The sequence below is a fragment of the Camelina sativa genome, chromosome 19 (assembly GCF_030686135.1).
Source record: "Camelina sativa cultivar CO46 ecotype springtype chromosome 19, ASM3068613v1".
Lineage (NCBI taxonomy): Eukaryota > Viridiplantae > Streptophyta > Magnoliopsida > Brassicales > Brassicaceae > Camelina > Camelina sativa.
In genome coordinates, this window is record NC_141898.1 from 26,944,517 (window position 1) to 26,959,660 (window position 15,144).

Genomic DNA, 15,144 nt, shown 5'->3' on the forward strand with positions numbered 1-15,144 from the left:
AGAAGATGAACGGCCGACGGTTTCTGTAAGCGACCAAGACGTTTCTTCTTTGGAGGAAGAGAATGGAGTGTCTTCTAAATAACCATCAGCCGTGATGAAGCCTGCTCTGGCCACCACAAAGAAGAAGCAAGTTTTCGATTCCGAATCAGGATCAGATTCTGAAAGTGATTCCGTATCGGGATCGGATTCTGAAAGTGATTCCAAATTGAGATCCGAGAAGATTGTGACAAAGCCTTCTATCACCACCAAAAAGGATAAGGACGAGAAGGTTGTGACGAAGCCTTAATCTCAAGAAGAAGTTGTAAAGCCATAAATAAAAATCTCAAAAGGCACTTGTGAGAGAGAGATAGTCGCTTAAACACTTAATTGCACGATGTCAAGGAAATGACAAGATGAACCGCCAATTGTTTCTGTAAGCGGCGTAGAAGTTTCTTCGTAGGAGGAAGAGAATGAAGTGTCTTCTAAAGAACCATCAGCAGTGATGAAGCCTGCTCTGGCCACCGCAATGGAGAAGCAAGTTTCCGATTGTGAATCGGGATCGCGATTCCGAAAATGATTCTGAATCGGGGTCCGAAAAGGTTATGACAAAGCCTTCTATCACCGCCACAAAGGAGAAGGACAAGAGGGTTGTGATGAAGCCTTCTGTCGCCGCCACAATGGAGAAGGATTCGAAAAGTGATTCTGAATCTGAACCGAGAAGGTTGTGACGAATCCTGCTCTTGCCGCAGCAACGGAGAAGGATTCCAAAAGTGATTTTGAATCCGAACTCGAGAAGGTTGTGACGAAGCCATCTCTCTCCACCACAACAGAGAAGTATTCCGAAAGTGATTCCGAATCTGAACCCGAGAAGGTTGTGACGAAGCCTTCTGTCACCGCCACAAAGGAGAAGGACAAGAGGGTTGTGACGTAGCCTTCTGTCGCTGCCACAACGGAGAAGGATTCTAAAAGTGATTCCGTATTTGAACCTGAGAAGGTGATGACGAAGCCTCCTCTTGCCTCTACAACGGAGAAGGATTCCGATAGTGATTCCGAATCTAAACCCGAGAAGGTTGTGATGAAGCCTTCTCTCGCCGCCACAAAAGAGAAGGATTCCGAAAGTGATTCTGAATATGAATCCGAGAAGGTTGTGATGAAGCCTTCTCTAGCCGCTACAACGGAGAAGGATCCCGAAAGTTATTCTGAATCTGAACCCGAGAAGGTTGTGACTCTCGCTGCCACAACGGCAAAGGATTCCGAATCTGGCACTTAATCTAGATCTGAAGAAGGTGATTCCGAGTATAAATTCGTGGAGCTTGTGACAACCAAGCGCCCTATAAATGAATCCTCTGTGAGAAAGCGCTCCCACTCCCCTGAGTCAGACAAAGGAGGAGTGTCTATGAACAGGGTTAAGGTCGTGTCAGTGGAGAGGAAACCATACTTCCAACGTCTATGGACTGAAGATGATGAGATTCTTGTTTTACAAGGTGATGATCCGACATATGTCAAAGCTCGTGATCACAAGGCCTTTGACTTGTCTAAGCTTGTTTAAGGAGCTCCTGAATCAGCTGTTAAGTCCAATGGGAAGAAATCCAAGAATGGAAAGTCAACGGATGTTGAGTCTTCTTCTCTTGTTGAAGCCTTAGTGGGTTTTGGTATGGATGAACTTGGTTTGCTGAATGAATTATTCTTGAACTTTTTGTTATCAATTAGCAAACTAGCATATTCTACATACTAGTATTGCTCATGGCTTCATAAAGAAAACAATGTCGTTAGGTCAGTTGAATTAAAAAAGAAGAAGTTGTAAAGCCGTAAAGCAAAATCTCTAAAAGCACTTGTGAGAGAGAGATAGTCGCGTAAACACTTAATCGCACGATGTCAAGGAAACGAGAAGATAAACCGCCGAAGGTTTTTGAACACGGCGAAGAAGTTTCTTCGTTGGAGGAAGAGAATGAAGTGTTTTCTAAAGAACCATCAGCCGTGATGAAGCCTGCTCTGGTCACCGCAACAGAGAAGCAAATTTCCGATTCCAAATCGGGATCGGATTCTGAAATTGATTCCGAATTGGGATCCGAGATGGTTGTGACGAAGCCTTCTATCACCGCCACAAAGGAGAAGGATGAGAGGGTTGTGACGAAGTCTTCTGTCGGTGCTACAACAGAGAAGAATTCCGAAAGTGATTCCGAATCTGAACCCGAGAAGGTTGTGAGAAAGTTTGCTCTTGCAGCCGCAACAGAGAAGGATTCCGAAAGTGATTCTGAATCTGAACCCGAGAAGGTTGTGACGAAGCCTTCTCTCGTCGCCACAAAGGAGAAGGATTCCGAATGTGATTCCTAATCTAAACCTGAGAAGGTTGTGACGAAGCCTTCTGTCACCGCCACAAAGGAGAAGGAGAGAGGGTTGTGACGTAGCCTTCTATCGCCGCCACAACGGAGAAGGATTCAAAAAGTGATTCCGAATCTGAACACAAGAAGGTTGTGACAAAGCCTGCTGTTGCCGCCGCAACAGAGAAGAATTCGAAAAGTGATTCCGAATCTGAACCCGAGAAGGTTGTGACGTAGCCTTCTCTCGCCGCCACAACAGAGAAGTATTCTGAATGTGATTCTAAATCTGAACCCGAGAAGGTTGTGACGAAGACTTCTGTCGCTACCACAACAGAGTAGGATTTCGAAAGTGATTCTGAATCTGAACCTGAGAAGGTTGTGACTCTCGCTAAATCTGGCTCTTAATCTGGATCCGAAGAAGGTGCTTCCGTGTATGAATCCGTGGAGCTTGTGACAATCAAACGCCCTGTAAACGGATCCTCCGTGAGAAAGCGTTCCTGCTCCCAAGATTCAGACAAAGGAGGATTGTCTATGAAGAGGGTCAAGGTCGTGTCAGTGGAGAGGAAACCATACTTCCAACGTTTATGGAGTGAAGATAATGAGATGCTTGTTTAACAAGGTGATGATCCGACATATGTCAAAGCTCGTGATCACAAGGCCTTTGACTTGTCTAAGCTTGTTTAAGGAGCTCCTGAATCAGCTGTTAAGTCCAATGGGAAGAAATCCAAGAATGGCAAGTCAACGGATGTTGAGTCTTCTTCTCTTGTTGAAGCTTTAGTGGGTTTTGGTATGGATGAACTTGGTGCTGAAAAAGGTGTAAGTAGGTTTTCTTTAGAGGATAAGAATATATTTGAGGAGCAGTTGAAAGCTTTGCAGTCTAGGGAATTAAACTTTCACTTGGAGAAGACCAGGTTTCTTCATCAACTCTTAAGACAGATGGATGAAGCATCTCGTTAGATGCTTTTATTATGAGTTTAAGCTTTTATTGTTGCTCTCTGAAATTGTTGTTTCGTTAAGCTTTGCTGAAAGAATTATTCTTGAACTATTTGTTATGAATCTAAACCCGAGAAGGTTGTGATGAAGCCTTCTCTCGCCGCCACAAAAGAGAAGGATTCCAAAAGTGATTCTCAATATGAATCCGAGAAGGTTGTGATGAAGCCTTCTCTCGCCGCTACAACGGAGAAGGATCCCGAAAGTTATTCTGAATCTGAACCCCAGAAGGTTGTGACTCTTGCTGCCACAACGGAAAAGGATTCCGAATCTGGCACTTAATCTAGATCTGAAGAAGGTGCTTCCGAGTATAAATTCGTGGAGCTTGTGACAACCAAGCGCCCTATAAATGAATCCTCTGTGAGAAAGCGCTCCCACTCCCCTGAGTCAGACAAAGGAGGAGTGTCTATGAAGAGGGTTAAGGTCGTGTCAGTGGAGAGGAAACCATACTTCCAACGTCTATGGACTGAAGATGATGAGATTCTTGTTTTACAAGGTGATGATCCGACATATGTCAAAGCTCGTGATCACAAGGCCTTTGACTTGTCTAAGCTTGTTTAAGGAGCTCCTGAATCAGCTGTTAAGTCCAATGGGAAGAAATCCAAGAATGGAAAGTCAACGGATGTTGAGTCTTCTTCTCTTGTTGAAGCCTTAGTGGGTTTTGGTATGGATGAACTTGGTTTGCTGAATGAATTATTCTTGAACTTTTTGTTATCAATTAGCAAACTAGCATATTCTACATACTAGTATTGCTCATGGCTTCATAAAGAAAACAATGACGTTAGGTCAGTTGAATTAAAAAAGAAGAAGTTGTAAAGCCGTAAAGCAAAATCTCTAAAAGCACTTGTGAGAGAGAGATAGTCGCGTAAACACTTAATCGCACGATGTCAAGGAAACGAGAAGATAAACCGCCGAAGGTTTTTGAACACGGCGAAGAAGTTTCTTCGTTGGAGGAAGAGAATGAAGTGTTTTCTAAAGAACCATCAGCCGTGATGAAGCCTGCTCTGGTCACCGCAACAGAGAAGCAAATTTCCGATTCCAAATCGGGATCGGATTCTGAAATTGATTCCGAATTGGGATCCAAGATGGTTGTGACGAAGCCTTCTATCACCGCCACAAAGGAGAAGGATGAGAGGGTTGTGACGAAGTCTTCTGTCGGTGCTACAACAGAGAAGAATTCCGAAAGTGATTCCGAATCTGAACCCGAGAAGGTTGTGAGAAAGTTTGCTCTTGCAGCCGCAACGGAGAAGGATTCCGAAAGTGATTCTGAATCTGAACCCGAGAAGGTTGTGACGAAGCCTTCTCTCGTCGCCACAAAGTAGAAGGATTCCGAATGTGATTCCTAATCTAAACCTGAGAAGGTTGTGACGAAGCCTTCTGTCACCGCCACAAAGGAGAAGGAGAGAGGGTTGTGACGTAGCCTTCTATCGCCGCCACAACGGAGAAGGATTCAAAAAGTGATTCTGAATCTGAACACAAGAAGGTTGTGACAAAGCCTGCTGTTGCCGCCGCAACAGAGAAGAATTCGAAAAGTGATTCCGAATCTGAACCCGAGAAGGTTGTGACGTAGCCTTCTCTCGCCGCCACAACAGAGAAGTATTCTGAATGTGATTATAAATCTGAACCCGAGAAGGTTGTGACGAAGACTTCTGTCGCTACCACAACAGAGTAGGATTTCGAAAGTGATTCTGAATCTGAACCTGAGAAGGTTGTGACTCTCGCTAAATCTTGCTCTTAATCTGGATCCGAAGAAGGTGCTTCCGTGTATGAATCCGTGGAGCTTGTGACAATCAAACGCCCTGTAAACGGATCGTCCGTGAGAAAGCGTTCCTGCTCCCAAGATTCAGACAAAGGAGGATTGTCTATGAAGAGGGTCAAGGTCGTGTCAGTGGAGAGGAAACCATACTTCCAACGTCTATGGAGTGAAGATAATGAGATGCTTGTTTAACAAGGTGATGATCCGACATATGTCAAAGCTCGTGATCACAAGGCCTTTGACTTGTCTAAGCTTGTTTAAGGAGCTCCTGAATCAGCTGTTAAGTCCAATGGGAAGAAATCCAAGAATGGCAAGTCAACGGATGTTGAGTCTTCTTCTCTTGTTGAAGCTTTAGTGGGTTTTGGTATGGATGAACTTGGTGCTGAAAAAGGTGTAAGTAGGCTTTCTTTAGAGGATAAGAATATATTTGAGGAGCAGTTGAAAGCTTTGCAGTCTAGGGAATTAAACTTTCACTTGGAGAAGACCAGGTTTCTTCATCAATTCTTAAGACAGATGGATGAAGCATCTCGTTAGATGCTTTTATTATGAGTTTAAGCTTTTATTGTTGCTCTCTGAAATTGTTGTTTCGTTAAGCTTTGCTGAAAGAATTATTCTTGAACTTTTTGTTATCAATTAGCAAACTAGCATATTCTACTTACTAGTATTGTTCATGGCTTCATAAAGCAAAGAATGTCGTTAGGTCAATTGAATTAAAAAAGAAGAAGTTGTAAAGTCGTAAAGCAAAATCTCAAAAGGCACTTGTGAGTGAGAGAAAATTAAGTAAACTGATACTAGGATTTTTGTGTGTCTATCCTAGCAGGTTCAATTAACCTTATGCAGTTGTAATACTTAAGGTGTCAATCCACTTGGGATGTTGCTAACAATTGAGATGCAATCAAGAAATCACAAGTCAAGCCAATCCAAAGAGAGTGTTTTTATCTAACAATCCTAGGATGATCAGAATGCAAAACGAAAAATGAGCTACAAGACTAGAAACGAGAGTGTATGACAAGAAGCGAAAATGAATGAAAACAGAAAATGATTCTAAGCATCAACAAACGAAACAGTCCCAGGAATGTAATATCAATCAAAAAGAAAGAGGTCCTAAGGATGGGAGTAATTGATGTCGGTGGAGTATCATAGTCTATAGAGTATGTAACGTGCCACAAGCAAACCATCCCTAAACAATGAACATCACTTCTTAGCTAATCAAATCTCTTGACAGAAGCAACTCAAACTCAACCACTTCCAAACCTAGCTCTCGCTAGAGAAACATGATCAAGCATGGCATGAAAAACAAGTTCATTCACGTCAACAAACATCCTAGACAACTAATCTCTTAGGCTAGGAACGTAAGTCTCTGGCACTAGTTGGTCAGACATTTCATCGAACACCTTTTGGGTGCGGAAATGTCTAAAACCCAGTTCCAATTGATCAGGGAGAAACTAGTATTTCTAACTCTAGTCCAGAAGGGAATCATACAATCAAAGCTTAAACACTCTACATCCTAAGATCCTCCTCCTAATCTATCCCATCCTTAAGAAATATGACACTACTCAGATCCGGAAATCATCACCAAAGATACAAATCCAGAAAACATTGAAACAAGCATTATTAGGTAGATAAAAATAAGATGTACAACTTGTAAAAGAAATCAAATGCAAATACTCAATAATCTCCAAGCTGTCGGATTACAAAGTCTCAGAACGTATATGGTGGCTAGGTAAATCCTTTAGGAAAAGAACAAAACGAAAACAAGATAAAAGATAAGATGTCCCAAACCAAGACTTAACAAAATGTATATATAGTAAAAACATGTGAATCCCTAAAACTTAAAACGACAAGATAGATCGTCGGTTCGAGAATCTCTTGAAGCGTGTGAAACAGGACGTCTTCCTAACATGTGCGAACGAGTCGGTGTGCGTCCAGTGGCTCGATTGGTATATGAAAGTGGCTCGAATGGTGTGAGTAGGAGTGGCTCGAGTGATGGCTCGAGTGGTGGCTCGAGTGGTGACTCGAGAGTGGCTCGAGTGGTGACGCGGGGAGGTTGGCTCGAGCTGGATGTATATGCATCCAATAAAACGATGATAACTCTTGAACCACACCTCTGATTGGCTTGCAATAAACGGCATTGGAAAGCTGACTCAATTCTCTACAACTTTGATGAAGACATACAAAACTGAATCTCTCGACCGGTGGCTCGAGTGATGGCTCGAGTGGTGGCTCGAGTAGTGACTTGAGAGTGGCTCGATTGAGTGTTCCCGACTGGTGACTTGAGAGTGGCTCGATTGAGTGTTCCCGACGTCTCCTAAATACCTGAAATACTCCGAAATGCACAATGTATGCAAGGATGATGCAAAAACTTCCTAAACATGCAAAGTGTATAAAAGAGGTTCTAAAATGATGCAAAACGACTAGTTATCCTAGCTAAATTCATGACAAATACATGCTAAGGAGATGCAAAATATAGACATATCAACTCCCCCAAACTTATTATTTTCTTGCCCTGAAGCAAACAATCAAGAACAAAGTATGGAAGAGAGGTGTGAGGATGGGGTCTCAGAACCTAAAACATGCTGAATAGAGTAGTTAGAATCAAGGTCCTTGTTTTTAGTTCTTTGATGCATGGTGAAGGAACTTTAATTCTTTAATCTACACATGCAATCCTATCAACCATTCCCTTTAACATTCATTAACAAAGAACCGTGAATCAAGCTAAGCAACGTCATTAAACTCATTTGGCTAGGGTAAAAGGTCAGAGACATAGATGGCCTCCTTCTCAAGTGGTTTTATCAATACAGAAGGTTCTCTCACGAAAAGGAGTTAAGCTTAAGAGAAGGCTAAAGGTTGAAACCAACCGATAAATACAAGAGCAGCGCCCTGTCTACCCAAAGAACATTCCAAACCGAAGTTGGTCCTATCTCTACCCTTTATCAGAAACTTCATCTCAAGCCCATTCTTTCATTCTTTAGACTTGGTCTTAGGAGGAGTTCACTTCTTATCATTCTAGCGGATTGGGAAATCTTTATTATCAGTAAAGTTCTTCTTTTTTTTCTTCGAAGGACTCTAGACATCTTAAACATTTTACTTTCTTTTCTTTGTCTAATCTTTTCGTTTTATGCCCAAAACCAGTAACTCAGTATTTTGCTCAACCCAAATCTTTTACTAGACTTGTAAACATTTAGAACACATCCCCTCCTAAAGACTTTCTACCCTTTACTTTCTTTTTACTCTTCACTTTTCTGCACAAATCCATACCCAATGCCTAAAATCAAGTTCTCACCTAGTCCTACTAGTCCGGATAACGCAAACTAGAACTACACAGGATCCTACTCTTGTCGGTTAGAACCTAACACTTTCTAACAAGCTCAACTCGGAAAAAGGCCTGACACTCAAGAATACAATTGGCTTGAAAGAACGGTTCGTTAAGGGTGCGGGGAACTGTTCCAAAAATGGGAATCAACAACTTGGATTGACAAGGGTGGTAAAAATGTGGAAGACAATCCAAGTATGTATATGGTATCCATGAGTTCAACTTCAATGCATAACAAGATATTGCAAGTCAGGATTAGGTTCAGATAGATAGGGAATGACGTCAATTCAAAACATGCCTCAATCTTACATTTTCAAATTCAATCAACAAGCATCAAAGAACTAATAACAAGGGCTTTGATCCTATCCTATTGAATCCAACATGCTACCAAGGTTACAATCATCATCAACCCCTATGCTAAATGTACAACCCTATACTCAATCCTAATATGCAAGTGCAAACTACATGAACACTCTGTTTTTTTGTGGAAATTTCGTTTTCTTTTTCAATTTTTTTTTTTTTTTTTTTTTTTTTTTTTTTTTTTTTTTTATAGATGGATGCAAACTCAAACAGGATATGATGCAAAATTTTGAAATAAGAATCACAAGACACAACATCTGATACATCATCTCAAACCCTCCCCCAAACTTAAATTACATAGTCTCCTGTGTAAGAAAAATTTGTAGAAGGATTTAAGATTCACAACAGAACTAATGCAGGAATAAGAGCATTGAACATTGACGTGGTGGGGGAGAAAAGCAAGTGGAGTGAAAGAGAGTGAGTGAAGATTGAGTGGAGATGGAGTGAACATTGACGTGGGCGTTTTCTTCTTTTTTTTTTTTTTTTTTTTTTTTTTTTTTTGAAAGAAGAAGAAGTTTCATCCCACTCTCCCTTTTCACTCTATATCTTCTATCTCTGTTGTCCATACTCCCTTCTGTAGATTCCTGAATATAAGAAAACCAAAAACAAAAAATTAAAAACACAAGGATCCTAAAAAAAATATTTACAATGATACCTTTGAGACTTCCTCCCAAGTAAGCTTGTTTAAAGTCCTTAGCTTGACTTTTCAGTTCCTTATGCTTTTTGGGGTTCAAGGAGGAGCACAGAAGACCCCTATGGTCGGACTTGGTCAGCTAAATATTTCTTGACTCTCTGACCATTTACAGTGAATTCACTACCATCCTTGTTCAGAAGAGTGATGGCTCAGAATGGCAGAACTTCCTTGACGTCAAAAGGTCCAGACCACCTAGACTTAAGCTTTCCAGGAAATAACTTAAGTTTGGAGTTGAAAAGCAAAACCTGATCTCCAGCCTTGAGCTCCTTGACAACAATTTTCTTATCATGAAAATTCTTGGTTCTTTCTTTATAGATCTTTGGGCTCTTATAGGCATCAAATCTGATTTCTTCCAACTCATGTAGATCAAGAGTCCTCTTAGCCTGAGCTGTATCAATATCTAAGTTCAGCAACTTGATAGCCCAAAGCGCCTTGTACTCAACCTCTACAGGGAGATGACATGCTTTACCATATACCAGCTGAAATGGTGTTCTGCCTATTGGCGTCTTGAATGCGTTCTGTACACCCAAAGAGTCTCGTCCAGCTTGACAGACCAGTCTTTCTTCGAAACCCCAACAATCCTTGACAGGATACCTTTGATCTGCTTATTTGAGACTTCAACCTGTCCGCTGGTCTGAGGTGGTACGCAGTAGATACCTTGTGTTTGACCCCATACTTTCTCAGCATACTCTCAAACACCTTGTTGATAAAATGAGTTCCACCATCGCTGATCACTGCTCAAGGTATCCCATACCTTGGAAATATTATGCTCTTGAATAGCTTTAGAACAACCTTGTGATCATTGGTAGGACTGGCAATGGCTTCGACCCACTTAGAAACATAATCAACTGCCACCAGAATGTAGACATTGCCATTTGATGGGGGGTTGAAAGGACCCATGAAGTCTATCCCCCAAACATCAAAAATCTCTACTTCCAGGATTGGATTCTAAGGCATCTCGTTCCTCCTTGTGATGTTGCCCATCCTCTGACAAGCATCACACTTGGTGATGAAGCTGTGAGCATCTTTGAACAAGGTTGGCCACCAGAGACCTGCTTGAAGAACCTTCTGAGCTGTCTTGAATGTGGCAAAGTGACCTCCATAGGTGGAGCCATGACAGTGCTCAAGCACTCCCTGCACTTCTCCTTTTGCTATGCATCTTCTGAACAGAACGTCAGAACCCCTCTTGTACAGATAGGGTTCATCCCAGAAGTAGTGGTTGACCTCTCTGAAAAGCTTCTTCTTCCTATAAGGATCCATGTCAATAGGAACTTCTCCACAGACCTTATAATTCACGACATCTGCATACCATGGTCAGTCTCAGAAGTGATCGCCATGCATCTGATTCTGAGGTTGTCAAGCTCTGTGTCATGCATCTGCTCACAAACCTGGGCGACCAGAAGTTTTTCCTCAGGCATTGAATCATCTATGGGAACAGCATCTTCAATCCTCATTCTTGACAGGTGGTCCGCAACTCCATTTTCTATGCCTTTCTTGTCAACAATCTCCATGTCGAACTCCTAAAGTAGAAGACTCCATCTCAACAGTCTCGGCTTGGTATCCTTCTTCGAATAGATGTGTCTCAGAGCAGCATGGTCGGTATACACTATGACCTTCGAACCCACAAGGTAACTCTTGAATTTTTCGAATGCAAACACAACTGCTAGGAGTTCCTTCTCTGTGGTAGCATATCTTCCTTGAGTCTCGTACAAGGTGCGAGTCTTGTAGTAGATGACATGAAGCTTCTTGTCAATACGCTGTCCCAGAACTGCTCCAACTGTGAAGTCTGAAGTGTCACACATAATCTCAAACGGATGATCCCAATTCGGAGCTTGAACTATGGGTGCCGAAACCATGGCCTCCTTGATCCTGCTGAAAGCTTCCAAACATGCTGCATCAAATTTGAACTCAACCTCCTTGCACAACAACCTTGTCAATGGTCTTGCAATTTTTGAGAAGTCTTTGATGAATCTTCTGTAAAACCCAGCATGTCCCAGAAAAATTCTGATGTCCTTCACTGTCTTAGGCGGTTGAAGCTGAACCATGACCTCAATCTTTGCCTTGTCAACCTCAATTCCTTTCTCAGAAATCTTGTGTCCCAGAACGATCCCTTCTTCAACCATGAAGTGGCACTTCTCCCAGTTCAGCACCAGGTTCGTCTCCTCGCATCGCGTCAATACCCTGCACAAATTTAACAAACAAGAGGAGAAAGTTGAACCGTATACAGAGAAGTCATCCATAATCACTTCCACTGACTCCTCAATCAAATCCGAGAAAATCGAAGTCATACACCTCTGAAAGGTGGCAGGAGCATTGCACACACCAAATGGCATGCGTCTATAGGCAAAAGTGCCATAAGGACAAGTAAAGGTTGTCTTTTCCTGATCATTTGGGTGGATAGGGATTTGAAAGAATCCACTATACCCATCAAGGAAACAGTAGTAGGGATGACTAGCTAGTCTCTCTAACATTTGATCAATGAAAGGCAGAGGAAAATGATCCTTCCTGGAAACGGCATTCAACTTCCTATAATCAATGCACATCCTATGTCCTGTGATGGTTCTAGTTGGGATTAACTCATTTTTTTCATTTTTGATCACAGTTATGCCTCCCTTCTTAGGTACACAATGCACTGGAGATACCCAAGTACTATCAGAGATTGGATATATAACTCCAGCATCAAGCAGTTTTAGGATTTCCTTCTTCACTACCTCTTTCAGATTAGGGTTCAATCTTCTTTGGGGTTCAATACTAGCATAAGATTCATTTTCAAGATTGATTCTTTGCATGCAAAGGCTAGGCGAAATACCCTTGATATCATCTAATGAATACCCTATAGCCTTCCTATACTTCTTAAGCTCAGTCACTAGCAACCCCAATTTATCATCACTCAACCTAGCATTCACTATGACAGGATAAGTAGAATTGGTTCCCAGAAAAACGTACCTGAGCCCGGAAGGGAGAGTTTTGAGTTCTACCTTTGGAGCTTTCAGTTCCGACCATTCGTCAGTATGGGAGTCTGGAATGAGCACAGTTGAGTGGGAGGGGTGCGACTCGATCGAGCGGGACATCGGTGTCTCGAGTCGGGTCTTGACGTCAGTCGAGTCGGAGATATCACGTTCTGAACTCTCTGTCTCAACTGCAGATACCTCCTCTGCGTCAGATAGCTGCTCAAATTCCTCTGGTCCATCCGTTTCTCTGTGGGAGTCTAGCAGATTCTTGTAACAAGTGGTCTCCTCATGCAGAAACCCTTCTTCTCCACCCTTGGTCAAAGCAGTTTTGAGATGATCCTCCTCAACTAATTCCTCCAACAACTCATCAGCCAATTTATCCATCTCTTCAATGTAGAAGACTTGTCCTCCTATCGTTGGCTTCTTCAAGGTATCCTTGATGTCAAACTTCATAGTGAAGTCGTCGCCCAGATTGAGGTCAATCTTGCCATTTCTGACATCAATGATGGCTCCAGCTGTCGCCAGGAACGGTCTTCCTAAGATCAGAGGATCTTTTGGTTCTTCATCCATCTCCAGAACCACAAAGTCGGTTAGCACTTCCACGTCCCTGATCCTGACGGGTAAGTCTTCTAAAATACCATTTGGAAGTATCATTGTTCTATCTGCAAGGATGATGGAGATGTTGCAACCTTTAAACCTTATAAAACCCAACCTCTTAGCCACAGAGAGTGGGATAAGATTAACTGAAGCGCCAAGATCACATAGACACCTATCAAAAGACATAAGTCCAAGGGAGCAAGATAGAGTGAATGATCCAGGATCTTTGAGCTGCTTGGGTACAATCTTCTTCTGAATGATTGCACTGCACTCAAGACTTAGTACCGACATGGCTTGAACTTCTTTTGATCTCTCCATCACTGTCGTTGAGGAATTTCTGGTAGTGAGGAACAAGTGCGAATGCATCCAGAAATGGCATCCTCAATTCAATCTCCTTGACTTGTTTTTCGAACAGAATTTTATACTTATTAGTAAGCTGCTTCTTAAACCTCACTGGAAATGGTAGAGGTGGCTTGTATGATGGAGGAATGAATCTCACAGGCTTATCCTTGGGAGCAACGGGTTCGTTAGTAGCTTGAGGATCAGATTGCTTGGCTGACTCAATTGGATTCTTGAGAACCTTGACGGGATCCTTTATCTGAACTTCATCTTGAAGAAAATCCTTCCCATCTAAACTCTCATTGTCCTTAGTGAGCCGTACATCTACAGCTTGGGTGGTGATAGCATGGATAGTAGCATATTCCTTGGGGTTTTGAACTGCTTTTCCAGGGAATTGGCCAGGCTTTGGTGCAAAAGTGGAAGCGGATTGACCTTCCGTATACCTTATCTTCGAATTCAAAGCTTCAAATTTGACGTTCAGATCATTATATGAACATTCCATCCTTTGACTAAGGTCAGCAAACTTCTTAGCGGTATCCATAGAACCGCTAGCTTGGCCCTGAAGAAGTTGTTGCATCATTTGCTTTATTTCTTGATCTGAGGCTGTAGTAGGCTGAACTTTTTGAGGGTGGAATCCTGGTGGTGGCCCTGAGGGAGCCTGATAACCCTGCTGGAACTGTTGTTTAGGAACGAATCCCGGATTGTAAGGCACATAAGGTTTTTATTGACCTTGTTGTTGTTGTTGAGGCGGGTACACCTGATCTTGTGGATTGGCAACATTGTTACTTCGGTAAGACAAATTGGGGTTTGCCTTGTATTGGTTGTAACCATTGTTGTACCCACCCTTATTCTGGACATAGTTGATCTCCTCAGTCTGCTCACCCTCCCCATCTGGAACATGGAAATGGTCATCCTCAGATACGAAGTGGACGCCTCTCTACTGGCTTAGCAAGATACGGTCAAGTTTCTCATTGACAATATTTAGGTCTTTCTTGTACTTCTCCTCAGACCCAGCGTCGCCGCGAACTGTGCGGTCATAATCCTCATTGTAGTTGCCGTCAGACTGGGCGAGATTCTCAACCAGTTGCCATCCTTCATCAACGTCTTTGTTCTGGAAATTACCGTTAGAAGCAGTGTCAAGCAGCATATGTATCTTTGGTAGTACACCACGGTAGAGAGTGCTCATCAGTGACTCGTTGCTGAAACCATGGTGTGGACACTGGCTGTGGTAACCCTTGAAACGCTCCCAGGATTCACAGAATGATTCTAAGCTCTACTGAGTAAAGCTAGAAATCTCATTCCTGAGACGGGCTGTTCTGGAGTTGGAGAAGAACTTGGCCAAGAATACTTTCTTGCAACCATCCCAAGTTGTGATTGATCCATTGGGAAGGTTTTTCTCCCATTGATGAGCTTTGTCTCCCATGGAGAACGGGAAGAGGCGCAACTTGAACCCATCCTCACTCACGCCGTTGATCTTGGTGAGACTACACAGACAGTCAAACTCGTCCAAATGGTCCAGTGGATCCTCCATAGGCAACCCATGAAACTTGTTTCCCTGGATCATGGAGATCAGACTGCCTTTGATTTCGAAGTTGTTGTTCTGCATGGTGGGAGAGACGATTCCAGCATGCTGAGTATGAGTGTTCGGTGCATCCACAACACCAATGTTTCGCGGTCCTGGATGTGGTCCATTTGGTTGTTCCATTGTGACGGGTGCGGGATGATCAGTGAGTTGACGAGCTTGTCGTGGTCTTTGTAATCGGCTGATATCGTCGATAACATGAAGGAGGTTCTGATGTCTTCTTGATCTGGTGTGCATGCAACGTTGCAATCAAAAGGTTCCT

General features: G+C 42.6%; 1 non-coding gene across 1 annotated transcript; it reads left to right on the top strand.

Moving 5' to 3' along the window:
- The first annotated feature begins 14,502 nt into the window (after positions 1 to 14,502).
- Positions 14,503 to 14,609, top strand: LOC147921107 (small nucleolar RNA R71). Its single transcript, XR_015591873.1, has one exon. It is a non-coding gene; the product is annotated as a small nucleolar RNA R71 (small nucleolar RNA).
- The last annotated feature ends 535 nt before the right edge of the window (positions 14,610 to 15,144 follow it).